The sequence below is a fragment of the Corvus cornix genome, chromosome 1A (assembly GCF_000738735.6).
Source record: "Corvus cornix cornix isolate S_Up_H32 chromosome 1A, ASM73873v5, whole genome shotgun sequence".
NCBI lineage: Eukaryota > Metazoa > Chordata > Aves > Passeriformes > Corvidae > Corvus > Corvus cornix.
The window spans coordinates 51,091,245-51,106,398 of record NC_047057.1 but is presented as its reverse complement, the minus strand read 5'-3'; the positions used below and the strand labels follow the sequence as shown (position 1 = coordinate 51,106,398).

The 15,154-nt window shown below is 38.2% G+C and overlaps 1 protein-coding gene across 1 annotated transcript in view; it reads left to right on the top strand.

Moving 5' to 3' along the window:
- NCF4 (neutrophil cytosolic factor 4) overlaps positions 1 to 15,154 on the top strand; it is a 53,707-nt gene that overhangs the window by 25,356 nt on the left and 13,197 nt on the right. The window contains exons 3-4 of the mRNA XM_039570777.1: positions 1,724 to 1,837; positions 2,004 to 2,078. The gene's annotated coding sequence lies outside the window, so the exon portion shown is untranslated. The remainder of the gene's footprint in view (positions 1 to 1,723; positions 1,838 to 2,003; positions 2,079 to 15,154) is intronic.

Genomic DNA, 15,154 nt, shown 5'->3' with positions numbered 1-15,154 from the left:
TTCCTGAGATGATTACTCCCCCACTTTCCTGATCAGCCCGTTCCAATGGTTAACCACCCTTTCAGGGAAGAAATTCTTCCAGATGACCTGCCTGAACCTTTAGTCTGCCAAGGATGTTATGAAGATGAGTGCTTGTATGTGTTGCAGAGGAGAATGGGCAGATTCATGGAAGAGAGAGCCACTGAAAGTTATCAAACTCCTACAGGCCACATCTAGCTTGTGAAGTTCCTGAGCCAAAATGGTTGTGATTTGGGATAGGATTAGGGGAAGTTGTCATAATCTGATTGCCTTGTGATTACATTCCTCCAAACACTTTTGTCTATGTCCACTGTCACTGTTTACACTACTGAAAATGTCCTTTGTTTTGTATGTATTAATTATAATTTCCTTCTGCAATGGCCTGTTCTTGGGTTTGCCTGAGGGAAGTCTGTATTCCTAGGATGGAAATGTAGTGGTTCCATTTTTACTGATTTTTCCATTCCTCTGATAATTGCCTCAAAAACTGAAAATAGGAAATGGCTACAAGAGATACCCCAGAGGTAAGAAATAGGTCACTACTAGTCCATGCTACCAGTGGGCTTTGGGGACTCCCCAGCTTGTATTGCAAATGGTGTGGAAAAGAAAGTGAAATGTCTCGCCCAAAGGGGATAATACAAATGAAAAACAGAGATAGGTGTAAGCCCCTGGTGAGAGTTAGGCTCAAATTACCAAACAAGAAAAAAGCAAGTGCTGAAAGAGTAGGTCTGTGTATCATAACACCTCCTAGCAACTCTCAAATGGATATTTACAGCAGGAAAAAAAGCTGTTAGTCCCAGTGGGAAACCCTGACCCCAAGGTTAAGATAATGGAAACAGTTGGTTTTCTTTACAACAGACACTTGTGGGTATCAGACATTTGTCATAATTGACACTCTGGTGGTGTTCACACTGGGATGGATAAGGCCCATGTAATTATTACCACAGGGGCTATATTCCAGAAAAACTAGCACAGCAGAAAGATGGTTTCATTACTTATTCCTATTTCTTCTAGGCTGCTGGTGGGAGAACAGTCAAAGTATTTAAATCAGGATAAACAGCTTTTGGGGAAATTGGACCTTAGTTTTAGCAGCTGGAATCCTGTGGTAACCCAAATTTTGATAGTTATTCTTTAATTAATCTGTTGGGGGTTTTTCTTTTTTTTTTTGTGCTCTTATAATTCATTTCAGAGCTGTTAGTGCCCAGTGAGATGGACTTAAAAGTCAGAGGTTTGTAAAGCAGTCATATCTTTCTGGGTTAACAGCAAGTGGGAAGAATTTTACATCTATGATGCTCAAATGGCAAGTTGGGGTTTTCCTGCCAACCTCCCAAGTGGAAATTGCTAGATATGGAAGTCTGTAACTATTAGCAGAACAAGAGCACTGTTGTGTCAGCTGTTTATTTATTGTCAACATTTCATTAGAAAATAGTTCTTACATTAACACAATTGGTAAATGAGATATCTTCTCAAGTTTAAGTGATGATTTGAATCCAGCTAAGGAGAATAACAGTAAATAAAAGTCATTATTCTGTAGTGTTGTTTCCATCATCCTAATGAAATGAGTTGATCAGCATCAGCCCAGTTGTTAATAAACAAATACAGACAAAATAAACTTATTTGGACTAGAAGAATAACTTCGTGTAGTCCATGGCCTGAATCAGACCCAAACACTGAATTCTCCTGTGCTTTTGCTTCTTTGTGTCTTTAGGTTGCCTAAATGGAAGACTACAGGAAGGAAATGTCTGCTCTTGCTACCTCTTCTAAACTTCTTAAGAGAATGGACAGACATTCAAGTGTGAGCTTGTCCATCTGCATTCACCAGGTAAATGTCAAACTGAAAATCTGGGTTTATCTCTTGTAACATCCTTATTCTCTGTGTTCAGGAAAAAAAATTATTAAAGAAAGACTCACAGGCATGTTCCTAAGGGAAGTATATTTTCCCTGCCATTTCCACTGTATCTCAACTGCTTCTAACAATTTCCTTTTAGGTATTCCTTCTGATAATCATCTTATCACCCTGTTCACAGTCTTATGTATGGAGATTTCTTTATTTTCCTATGAAAGTGAGTAAGTTTATTCCTACAATTAAAAAAATTATTTGCAAAAAGGAAATACATTTGTTGGACTAACCATTTTTATAGAAACTTAAATTATTTTTTCAAAATATTTGAATATATTTATTGATTTAATTAAAAATTATATATTGTATTTATTTTATATATTTAATTTTATATATTTTTAATAGATTTGTATATTTTTAACATATTTTTTATATTTTGCACCTCTGAATGGATCCTTATTATGGGCATAATTTTTTTGCTTGGATGTTTGCATTGTTTCTCCTTCCCCAAAGGGTTCACAGTGGCAGTCTCTTGCAGGAATCACTTTATTGCAGGTCCTTTTTGCATTTCTCCTTTCAAAACTTTGTATATATTCCTTGTGTAGGTAAAAAAAGTGTTGTAATCTAGAAATGGAGCATCAATGCACTTGGTACAGATGCATCAGCCCTTTAGGCTCATGCTTTGGTATGTTGATGGTTGTTTGTAAGAGCCAGTAGCATCCCAAACCCTTTGAGTTTGGATCTCACTGGGACACAGAAGCTGCTGTCTTGAAGAAGAATGAGATATTTCAGAAAATTGATCATTAATAACTTGCTTGTGGATGATGCAGAGACTCGCAAGACACAGGTGACGTGCTGGTTGGCAGCATTTTGCCTCTGAAATTTATAATCTCTGTTATTTTTCTGCACTTCTGTTGACAATTCTACTCTGTTATTTGTGAAAGATAAAGCAAGTATTGGGGCGTACTAAAAACCTTGTTGATCTCTGAGGTAGTGTAGCTCCATGTCTTCTGTTACTATCACCTGGCTGCCTAGGGACTTATTTTTCCAACACTTTCTCCTGTTAAAGGGTAGACAACTGAAATGCCAACAAACCAACTGTTTGCATGAGACCACACAGTATAGTGGCACAAGAAATTACATGTCACATCCTGTCCTGAGGTGGTATCTTCCAAAATGGACCATCCTTTTCTTTTTTGTTGCTCTAGATCTTGATGGTGGGAAGTATAGCTTGTGACAGCAGTTTTACTTGGGTGGAGCAAAGTGATCATTCCTTTCACACAGAGGGTTTGTTTGTTACTTGACCTCTTCTTTACTACCACATTCACCCTGTTGTCTCTTTTCAGTTGGGCTTCTTTTACCCTTTCTTAATAGAGCTAGATTTGTTCTGATTATTAATATTATTCAGAAGCCTGTATTCATACTCATATTGTAAAAATGCTTAAAGCTGTGTTCACAAGAGACAGGGGAAGGACTGTGGCTCTTCCTTCTCCCAGGAGAGGGAAAGTTTGCTAATGCCCTGTGAGGGAATGACAGATGATTTCTCTTTCAGGTTATACATGCTCCAAATCCTCGCCACCATTTTTCTCCAGCAATGAGGAGACAGATGCTACTGTAACAGCATAGAACTTGTGCAAATCCCTTACAAAGACCTTTATTTCTGCTATGAATAAAAACAAGTGACTTGTTTCACCTTTCATCCTATTTTTAGATGAGCTTACGTTTCTGAAGGATGTATTTGATTCCCTTTCATGGTTTTGGCTAGTTTTCTGTTGTTTTTTTTTTTTCCCTTTACTTTTAGTGTGATATGGGAGGATGAGGTGCGAGAAAGTGTCTATTTCTCTGAGCTGTTATGTTGGTATTTGTTAACCTGACATTTTGTGTGATGTGCCCAGTTCCCTTTCTAGCAGTTTCTAGTAGCCATGGGAATACAGACAGCAGAAATCACACTTTTCACACACAATTTCTCTCCTGAAAAAAACCCCCAAACTGGTGGAAAGGATAATCAAATGATTTCGTAAACAAACCTTTGATTTGGCTTCAGAGTAAATGCTATGGAGTCTGGGGAGCAGAAGTTTATTTTTATTTCACCAGTTTAGTGTAACCTGGTTTGCAAGGATTGCTTTTACATCCGGAGAGCTGCAGTCTTGACTCAGTTGTCTTTTGAGGGTCTGAACCATCTTCCATGGCTGCCATTGAGACTCTTGTGGTTTTTAATGGAGATTTCACCAGGCTGCTCTTCTAGAGCTTTTCTCAGGAACTGCAATGTGATGGGGATCAGTTGGTACCACTGAATAATTACTTTCTAGAGAGAAGGCCAATTGGTTAGGAGTTTCATTGACACCATAAATCTATGTGGGTACTGATCTCTTGTTAGATATCAGTGACTGCTGAAAACTACTGATGTTTTAGATTGTAATCTAAAGGCAGAAAAAAACAGCTAAAAGATTTTTATCTTATGCTGTTTTTTCTTAAGCACCCATATTTTATGCGTGTGCTTTTTTATTTATAACAAAGAGTACATACTGAACTGTCCTATTTATGTTTTGTTTTGTGCTATTATTTTGAGGGTTTTTTGTGGTTGTGCTGTTTGCTTTGGTTTTGTTTTTGTGTGTGTGTATGTAGGATAAGTAATTGTCCATCTTCTGACATAGAACCACGGAAGTCCACAGTTCTGGAATGAGGAATTATCATATATTGTTACCAAAACTAACCAGGTATTGACATACAAATTTTTCAAACACTGTCTATTTTATTACTCACTGAGACTGGGAGGAATATCTGTTGTGGTAAGTACTTATGAATATGTGAGAGAAGCAAACAAGGGAATGATTGATTGTGTGAGGACGAAGACTGGGGAACAGATACATACATGCTGAGAGAGAGAGATGCAGATAAATACCTTTTCACCATGGGTGTCAGCTGGAACAGGTGCCTCAAGCATGCATGCAGCCTTAACCTGCGTGTGTGTGTATACATTCCTCCTCCCTACACAATCTACGCTTGTAGAGGAAAGTATGAACCTATGTGAAAAATAACAATTGTGTGCAAGTGCACACCTGATGTAGAGTTAAATGAAAATTGTTTCAACAGCTGAGTTCTTGCTCTTATAAGATCAGGGAAATTGTGGTCATCTTGAAAAATGTGGGGAAGCTTTCAGAAACCTGTAGAAAAAAACATAGTTCTCCTACGTTTTGCTAAGTGGAACATTTGGAACTTTCTGCTCCCCTACCAGAAGTGCATCTGATACACTGTACAGGGATTTCAAAGTTTAATTTAGCTTAACTCTTGGCTGCAAACAACTGCTGATAAATTTAGTTGGGGGATTAGGGAAGGCTAATAGCTCCTTAAAAGGAGCCTGAAGACGAGACAGCAAAACAAAAACATCTGCTGGAGTCTCCCTTAAAATCGTAGCTCACCATACAGTCATATTTTAGAGAAATAAATAGGTTGGATTTGGGTGAGAAGTGATTTCTGTAGATATAGACACTTGGAGAAAGAAAGCCAGATGTGTTTTTAAGGGAGTTGTTCCCTTTGCAAAGTGAAGGAGGAGGTATCTTGACTGGAATCAGTAGCATATAGCAAACACCCTTCTCCTGTGGTTCTAGACAGTTTGCTAGCCCTTTAAAAATAGCTATTGTTAACTCCTTTTCCCTGTTTTATATATATATATATTTTAATAGACTGTCATATTTGTATAGTCTTTGGACTTCTTTGGCAGCATTACTTCAAGTGTACATTCTTAAGCATGGCCATCACATCTTCTTAAATTTCCCTGTGGTTAGTAAAGTAGTGTTAAGCAGTACTTCATATGCCCAGTCAAAATGGAGACTCAAACCAAATCAATACAAGAAAACTCAGTCCGGTGTTTATTTTGAGAAGAGACTTATTGGACATTACTAGAAGTTTCTCTTCCTAGATGCTTCTTTCTCTCTTGTTTTATACTACATCAAATTTTCTAGATCCAGCTATAACTGGGGCCTTTTATAAGTATTGTACTTAGATGTCTCATAGCAAGAAACAGTTCTTATGCCAAATGCACTGTGATCTTGCACAGTCTTCTTTATCCTTAACTTTTAGACTGTGAATAGTCCCTCTGAAGCTACATTTGGAGCCTAAATGAGAATGAAGTAACTATTTAATACCTTTTTTCCTGCCTTCTTCACATAGCCTTCTGCTATCCTACAGTTACATCTTTAGTTTTTCTATTGCCCAAGGGCCCCAAAGAGAACTTGGGTGAGAAAAGGTTAAAAAGAAAAAAGTATTTGAATAATTATTATTAAAACTAAGAGGGAGTAATCATTTGATAAAATTTCAATCTGCTTCAAAAGAAATGTCCTTTCACAGAGTGTTTAATTATCTTGGGGGTTTAGCAGCTAGATGGTTATTATTTCAGCAAAGAGTTTATTGAGATTTGCAGAAGGATTATATATGTAAAAGCAGAGTGTCTGTTGTTAGCCTGGCTAAATCTGATAGACTTTGAAAGCATAAGACAGTCATCTATAAGAATGTGAACTATATTGCCAAGTCAAGCAAGTATGTGTTGTTTTCAATTTTTTTTTTTTGCGTTTCAACTATCAGAAAGAAAATACTCAGATTAGAAATACAGGTCTGCTCTGATGAATCAGAATGTGGATTCAAGAGTGAGAGAAACTGACAATTTTTCTAGTATAACAATTTCTGTTATGTTCATAAACTCTTTGTATATTTACATGATGATGTAGATGGTCTGGGAAGCCCCATGTCTTGCATTTAAAATATGTGAACAGTAACTTTTCTGTAGCTGAGAGCAAAATGTCACTGACTTTTCAAGTTGTATCTCTGAAATACCAGTTGGAGTTATGTAGTTATGTGGTGAAAGTGTTATTTTCTGTGGTTCTTGTTCTCTGAATCTAGTCTATTTATAAAACTCTGCAGCCTTTCTGACTGTTCACTAGTTAACAGCCTAAAGAGCCCAATTTCAAGTTGTGTAGATGTTTCTTCATCCTTTTTTTCATGGTGTCAGGCATATAGCCAGGCATGCTGAATGTCTGTAACTGTTTTATTTCGTATTCTAAGACTCTTGATGTCTAAAGGCCACAGCACTAGCAAGAATAAAGAGACTGAGGATAATGGGAGATGAACTACTAAGGCAAAAGAAAACCTGAATAAATGTATTAATTGCTAATCAAATTACTGCATGTCTAGTGCTTGTATGGTGTATAATTTTAGTGTCTCTATTCATTTTCATGGCAGACATACTTCCCTCCTCCCCCCCTTTTGAGCACTGAATACTTGATGTGTCAGGCAACATTTGAGGAAGGCTGCTCAAAGGTACTTTACGCACCAAGACCTCTTGACTATTTTACAAGTATCATTAATGCAGACCAGGTTTTCCCTGGGATTACCAGGTCAGTTTATAGGTTTCTTGGTCATTCCAAAGCTTCCCCACACACTTGATATACTTGATGACAAGAGAGCTGACAAAGCATGAGCAGGCCCGAAGCCAAATAATTAGCTGCTATTTAGGGGAGGTGCCTTGAGAAATTACTTTCCAACTCAGAAGTTCAAGACTAGAAGAAAAAAGGTTGGGATCAAAAAAGGCAGTAAAAGGTTATGTGAAGAGGAAAGTAGATTAAATAGGAAGATGGGCTTGGGGAGGGATGAGTGCCACAAGGGGAAAATGGTGAGGTGGGAAAAGATGATGATAAAAGAGAAAAGAATTTGCAGATGAATGAGGTAGGAAGTATAAGCAATGGAGATAAGTTGATTGCTCCTTTCTGTCAATCCAATCTGAGAATATTACTCAATGCCTTTTACTATGACGTTATTAAAGGCAATGATTTTAGAAGTGTTGATTTTAGGAGAACTTGGGTTTCATCTCATTCATTTTTTTTTTTTTTAATACAAGAAATTTAATTTTATAGCACCATACCATAGACTGTCTGAAGTGTTCACAGTTGCCAAATGCCTGTGAAATTTTAATTTAGGTCAAGCAGGTCATCTTGGATATGTTGACCAGTAACTCTGATAGAGACTTTTGTTGTCTGAAGATAGCATCTGGTATCTGAACATCGAATAAATAAGGTTAGAAGGGGCTACCACTTGTCATATATGCAACGAACAGCTCAAAGCTGACCTAATATAAAGGATAGGCTATGCTTGTCTAGCCAAAGTTTGCACATTTCCCATGCTGGAGATCCCATACTCCTTCTAGGCCCTTGTTCCAGTGTCATGTTGAATGTTTTTTCTTATGTCCACTGAGATTTTTTCACTTGTGCAACTCTGTGTCTTGTCCTTTCATTGTCCAGGAGTCTAGCTGTGTCTGCTCTTTAATCCCACTTTATTTAGTTGGAGTAACAATTATATCTCCCTCCTAGTCTTTTCCTTCTTAAGCTAAATGGAGTAATTTACTTCAGCCTTTCCTTGTATGTTGTGTGCTCCAGCCTTATTTGTCCTTGGCTGAGCTCTATCAGACTGCCAATATTTGTCTTGTTTTTCAGGGTCCAAAACTAGTGATAGTATTCCAGATACAGCCTGATAAGCATTTACTAGACAAGAAAAATCATTGCTCTTGACCTACTGGCTACTGTTTCGTTAATGCAAAAAAACTCCAACAAACTGAAGTGGAAGTATAGAGAGAGAAATAAAGACTACAAGCAATGAAGATCTATGAAAAAAGAGGAAAAAGCAAGGATTTGAGCAAAGCTTGGTCAGCAAAATTGCAAGTGTTGCAGATCTGAGACTGTAGTTGTGCTAGGCAGCCATGCTGTCAGACAGTGGAAAACAGGCTCTGATTTATTACCTTTTATGATGCAGAGGTCTTGGCAAGGAATATTACAACCTCAGGCATCTAGAGACTTTCAGGTACCAACAGAGTATATTCCAGGTCATTCCCCAGAGGGTAAGGTCAAGATTCTTATTCATCAGTTTTCCCTTCCTATCTCCTAATGTAAATCATATTGGCGTATCTAAGAGATATAATTTATAGCCAGCCTGCTGGGTGGTCAGCTTCACATCTCATAAATTAAATGGCCAGACACATGTGGGTCAAGTTTGGAAATGCACTGCATTTCTTTAGGGGAAGGATGGATTCTTTCCAATTCTTCCTTACATTTGATTATTTCCACACATTCCTACTTACTTTTTATGTTCCTCTTTTTGTCAGCTATGCATTGTCCCTTTTTTTTTGTCTCATTCTCTTCTCTTTCTTCAGTGGAGCGTATTAGTGGTTGTAGTAGATCAGTATATAAAATTATCTGACTTTTATGTGTAATCTTTTGTTTATCTGACTTTCCAGATATAGAATAAAGGACTATGTTCCCCTTTCCAGCCTTCCCTCCCTTGTTCTCTCTGCAGAGGCACATATTTCACAATGAAATGAACTGCAAAGAAAGTTCAAAGAAAGTTCTCTGGATGTCAAAGATCATGATGCTCTCTTGCAGGCGAACAGCAGAAGGAGATGTCCCAGCTCTTCTCAAATTCTAAAGAAAGATTTAAATAAGTCTCAGACGGGTCTGTGGATTATCACAGCACTCACTGTACAGCAAGGCCTGAGATCCTTTTTCTTTTTTTTTCAGACCAGGTTTGTGCTTGATACTGCTGATCAAAATAATTATCACAGAAAAAGCATTAGGGAGGATGATGCTGTACCATCCAAAGAAATCTTTAGGCAGTGCAGGTTATTTCGTTCTGCCATAAAGTGTTAACAGTAGAAGTTATTGATATAATTGTTATCGAAATTCTTCTGTTTTTTTCTTTTTATCCTGCAGTCCCCTCACTGCATGTTGTTGATAAAGTCAAGAGGAAGAAGAGTGGACTGGGGAGAATACAGTGGTGTGACGTGTTCTCCTTCTGGCAGTATCAGCACCCAGGAAGAAATAAGTAGTATTGAAAATGGATCCAATTTAATACTGTGGAAAATGACAATTCCACTAAAAGGCACCAGCAAAAATTGCTCCAGTGAGCTGGAAGCAAAGAGGGGCATCTGTTTTTTCTGGTCAGTTAATGGGAATACCTCCAGTTCAATCCCCTATTGAGTACATCAGCCCATGTTGTGAAGGTTACTTGACCATTCTCATTTCAGTAGAATGTATTACAGCGCAGACTATCTCTGTGAGATGCAGATGTTAACCAAGGTGGGGAGAAAGAGAAAACAGATTATCTTTTAAATCCTTCATTATAATATTGCAGAAATCAGTTCTTATTCTATCTCATCAGGGTGGTGTTAAAAGACCCTTGTGGCCAGCCTGATTTAGTTTTAGAGCAGCCAGACAGACTCTGATATGGCAAAAAAAAGAGAAAAGGGTGTGTCTTAAGTTGACTGAATTTTTGCAATTGCTGGCAAATCCAGTGGATGGATCTTCTGACAAACTGGACAGGGAGAGCTGGAGATAGATCCCTGGTAGATCTAAGAGCCAAAAATCAGCTAAATATCTTGGACAAGTTTGGAAGCTTGTTTCTTTTTTCTTGTTTGGCTCATTTCCTTGCCCCATCCCCCCTTCCTCTGCAGCAGCAGCAGTGTTGAAGGGGGTGCACTCTGTCTGGCAGGCTGTTGGAGGAGTCTCTGGCCTCAAATTACACAGCATGAGAACTCTGTGGACAAAATTAGCAGCAGAGTTCTCTGTATTAGGTGCCAGGGAAAAATGTCACATTCAGCAGAACTCAAGAGGTGAGATGTGGAACAGAAAGAACCGGAACAGGACATCAATCCCCCTCTACCTTTTACTGTTTTTCAACAGACATATCTGAGAGTGTCATAACCACCTTGTTTGGACTAAAAATTATTTGGGTAGTAAATAGATTTTACTGTTTATCTTAGTCACAGGCATGTTTGATTTTTACTCCACTTCCTCCTTTTCCTTTATTTTGAAGTTTTCTTTTTGCCTTTTCACAAGGAAGACACTTTTCAATCATGAAAAAGTGCTGTTGACACACAGTTTTCTGCCCCCTTTTCCACCTACCTGTGTTACGATTCCTGATGAGAAACCCACTGTTATGGCACTACACTCACATCGTGCAACAGCTTGTACAAGTTGTTTGTAGTGAAATCTGAGAAAATGAATAAAGTGATGGCAAATGAATAAAGTGATGGCACATAGGGCAAAGGCACTAAGGGAGAGAGGAGCAGCTACTCCAGAACTGTGTTCTATAGATGCTACCTCAGTAGCTGCTGTCTCATTCAGAAAAGCTATTACAGAAAAGGTCATGGTTTGGGGGTGTGTTTTGGCTTCTTTCATGCATCATAAAGCAATAAAATTCTTGCCACACCACTGTTAGATTGCTCTGAAGCATACATGTGAAAGAGACTGCATTAGTATCTACATGTGGAGATGGGTTGTCAGGAGACAAAACGAATTATTTGGGGCTGTGCCCATAGACACATACACTCACTATTGTCAGAGCAGACTGATTTTGTAAGACAAAGTTATCAGGCAGTGTTTGTTTAATGTATTCCTCCCCATTCATTCTCCTAGTCATGTTGATGTCTGCGCTGTGAGCTGGGCTGGGAAATCGATCTGTGGCTTAAAAAAGTGTTTTTACGGCTGGCTTAGTTAGCTGATATATTTTGCAGCACAGCCTCAGATGTGCCATCCTGTAAGGCAGGAAAAAAGCAAGAGTATGTGAAGACAGGGAATTTCCTAAGCTGATACCATCACCATATACTCATTTCTTGAAATCACAACTTCAAAGTTCTCCAGTACTTTTGTTTGGCTCAGATTATTGAAGCAATCCACAAGCACGATGATGTATTCCAAGACTAAATAGCAGTCTGGGCAGAAAGTTAATTTCCTTTCCTTGTTGTTTTCTGTAGTAGGACAGGCCCATTGGCTACTGCTGTTTAACATATGTGATAGTTTAGCCATTACAGTATTTTCTGAGGGTTTGGGAATCTGTTCTAAGGCCTGGCATCGGTGCATTACTGGCACATTTTAGAAGACCTACCTTTTTGTGTTGTTTTCTGTTTGCACTGCAGGTGATTTGAGGGCAGGCTGGTTTCTAAGGATAATGGTTGTAGTTTCTCAGTTTTTACCTGATTTCCCCCAAGAATTATACCTCTACTGAGCATTTTTCCTTCTCCCCTCCCCCCTCATGAGAAAAGTCTTAGTCAGCCCTACTTTACAGATGGCAAAGCTAAGGCAGAAGGAATTACACACAGCAAGCCTGTGGCTGAACTTGCTGTGGCAGTTAATTAAGAGGTCTCTTTTTCAGACCCGGTCTCACATAACGAAGCAGCCTTCTGCCTGTTGATGATGGGAGACATAAACTCCAGCCTTCCAGACTTGAAATGTACAGTCCAGCCACTGACTTGGGATTGCTTATTGAAATGTTAATTGGTGCATTAATTCCACAAGTTTATCTTTCAAGGAATGAAGGCTGAGGTACTAAATGGCCAGTAGGTGAGGCAGCAGGTGAGGCAGGCTGTGAGGAATAGACAGAACAGAACTTTGAAAATCACAGGACTGATATTTTTTGCCTCTATATTTGCCACTTGACTACCTGTCTTAATCTCTAGCCCCCTTGCCCCCTGATTTTATTAAGGAATATTGTCCCAATTTATGAACCATTAGAAAATGAGCCATAAACTCTCTACAATGAGCAGACTGGATGTTTCTGCACCAGAAAATTGTGCTTCTTTGACTATATCAGTGTATCTTAAGTAGTACAACTCCCCTAGGGTAAAGACAATTTTACCAGTGTAAAAGTGCATATCCAAATATAGCTGAGTCCCGAATGAGAAGGTACCTTTTTACAGTAATAACTAGGTCCACAGTAAGGCACAGATTTATTTCCTTACCTTTAGAAACCTGAGGTGACAAAACTGGGAGTATAGCCATTTCATAATTCATATATATTCCTAGGAGACAGATAAAACCTTCATAGGGAGCATTGGCCCACTTGAGGTCTTACTTACTGGTCAGTGGTGCCTGTCTTTCTTCACTGTACAGAAAACTTCACTTAACTAAAGACATTATCTAAAGTTTCTAAATTAGCTAAAAGGAATTTGGTCACAGGATTTCTTCAAATGGATGGGGAAATTAAACTGTTAGGAATGCATCACTGCACAAATTTTAGCAAATCCCAACCCTGTTTTGCCATTTGGGGAAGTTCAGTGAAATCTTTTTGAGTAATTTTAACAGGTCTTTTGAACTTGTGAAATAGATGAAGCAGAATTTTGTCTGTCTTGAATAGCAATAACTGACAGATTTTTGATTCTCAAGACGATTAGAAGACTTAAAACACAAAGACCCTCCTGCCACAAAGGTGCACTGCTGCTATGCACTAAAACTAGATTTTAAAGTTCTGGAGGGACAGCTCTCCTAGGAGTTCTTGAAAGGAACTTTCCTGCTTCTTTGTCTGCAATGGCCAGTTACCAGATTTTGACATTGGAGAAGTTGACTGGAGCACAGGATTCCACCTCCAGCCCATATCTGTCATGCACAACAGCAGTGACAAGCTCTGCCCTATTTCTTCCTTATTTGCCTCTTTTATCCAGGAAGTGATATGTGATCTGGATGAAGAAATGTTCTCTTGTTGGTTCTGAGCTTCCATTTTTCTCACTTAGTCTAGTCCTGGGCATCAATATCCGTCTGAGCTCTGCAAGAACAAAAAGCTCCATTGCTCATGAAGGAGTAGTTTCTTCTAACTCTTCTAATCTAAGTGATTCTACTCTATCAGGAAGAAATCCTGTATATTTTTAAAAGATTTTCAAAGGAAGCAGGTTTATTTTTATAGAAGAATTGTTTTCCACAGAGAGGAAGATCATAATACTGCTGTGATATTGGTCTGTGCAAGAAGAGCTGGCGAGATCTGCCTACTGAATCATGAACCATCAAACCTCAGAATGGTACTGTTGGTTACGTATTTCCAAAATAGCTGATAATGTCAAAAGAAAAATCTCACTTTTTGGGGTGTTTTTTTTTCCTGCAATACTTATTCCTTATTTTGCTCAAGCAATAGAGGTGAAAAAGCCAAGATTCAGGTATATGATTTAGTTTGATGTTCTGAGAAGAATGGCATCAAAAAAAATGCTGCTCTTTCTTTAACATTTGGTTCTGTAAACCTCTTCCATGTTGAGTAATAATTTATTCTGGAAATGACACCATTAAATTCACTGTCAGGATCAGTGGTAAATGCTGACCTTTAAATTTCTTCAGTCCAAGATGGATTATTTAGTTGTATTTATATCAGCAGGGCATGAAAAGGGTCCTTTTCTGCAAATGCCTACTAGCTACTTTTTACCCTAAAAAAGCAATAATGAAAACTGTGCCCAGATTTAATTCAAAACACATTTACAAATTCTATCAATCCATACTCCTGTGGCTTTTTTAAACCCAACACGATGCATGAGAGGGAGAGTATCCATACATTCAGACATTACGAATTGAGCCATTATCAAATGAAGAATACAAAACCAATTAGCTCAACTCTCAACTTATGCCCTCTTTGGTTTTTTTCCCAAGAAGTTCAGAAAGATAGGACAAGTTCAACTTTGGGGTTTTTTTGTTTGTTTTTTATTTTTTTAATGGTTTTATTTTCAACTGTCCTGAAAGCATATAGGAAAGAAACAGTCTTGTTGCTTACCATTGCGCCAACTGCCTCCTAAGGATTTTGTAGCACTACCTGCAAAAGAGCTCTGAAGATTGCAGAGCAGACATGAATAGCTTATCTAATGTAACTTTTGTCCAAAAATTTTGCAGAACTGTAATTAATTATTCATGTGCTATAATAAAAATAGCAACTATTTTAAACATGGTTTTACACATGGTATTTGAAAATAAATATTGTAAAATCTATTGAAGGATTCTGTAAAGCTGATGGTAACCATACAAGAAAAATCTGTAACAAGTATTATTAAAGGAAAATGGAATAGATCCCTGAACACTTCCCAAATCAGTGTTATTACAGTTGCAGCTCAGTCTCAAGCAACCACAGAAGCCAAGACACCTGACTGCTAATGCTGTGCATGCTACAAATATTCCACATGTCCTTTGAAAACAACAGGATGAATGAGAGTGTCTTGCAAGCCAACTCTGCCGTATGTGTTTCTATTTGATGTTCAGCTTCCTTGCAGTGATGGCTAAATGTTATTTCCTTTGCAGATTAATCTCTCATGAGATCAGAGATCTTTTAAGAGTATTATTCTTGTTCACTTTATCCTACCACTTGAAAGATTTATGCTATGGTGATTGAGCATAACTGCACAACACTTTTCTAACATCAGGTGCATCAGAGAGAAGCCATTATTCTATAGAGACGTGCAAAACGGTACAGTAGCTGCTGCCCTAGCAGATGTGGTATGTAGTGCTGTCATCCAAA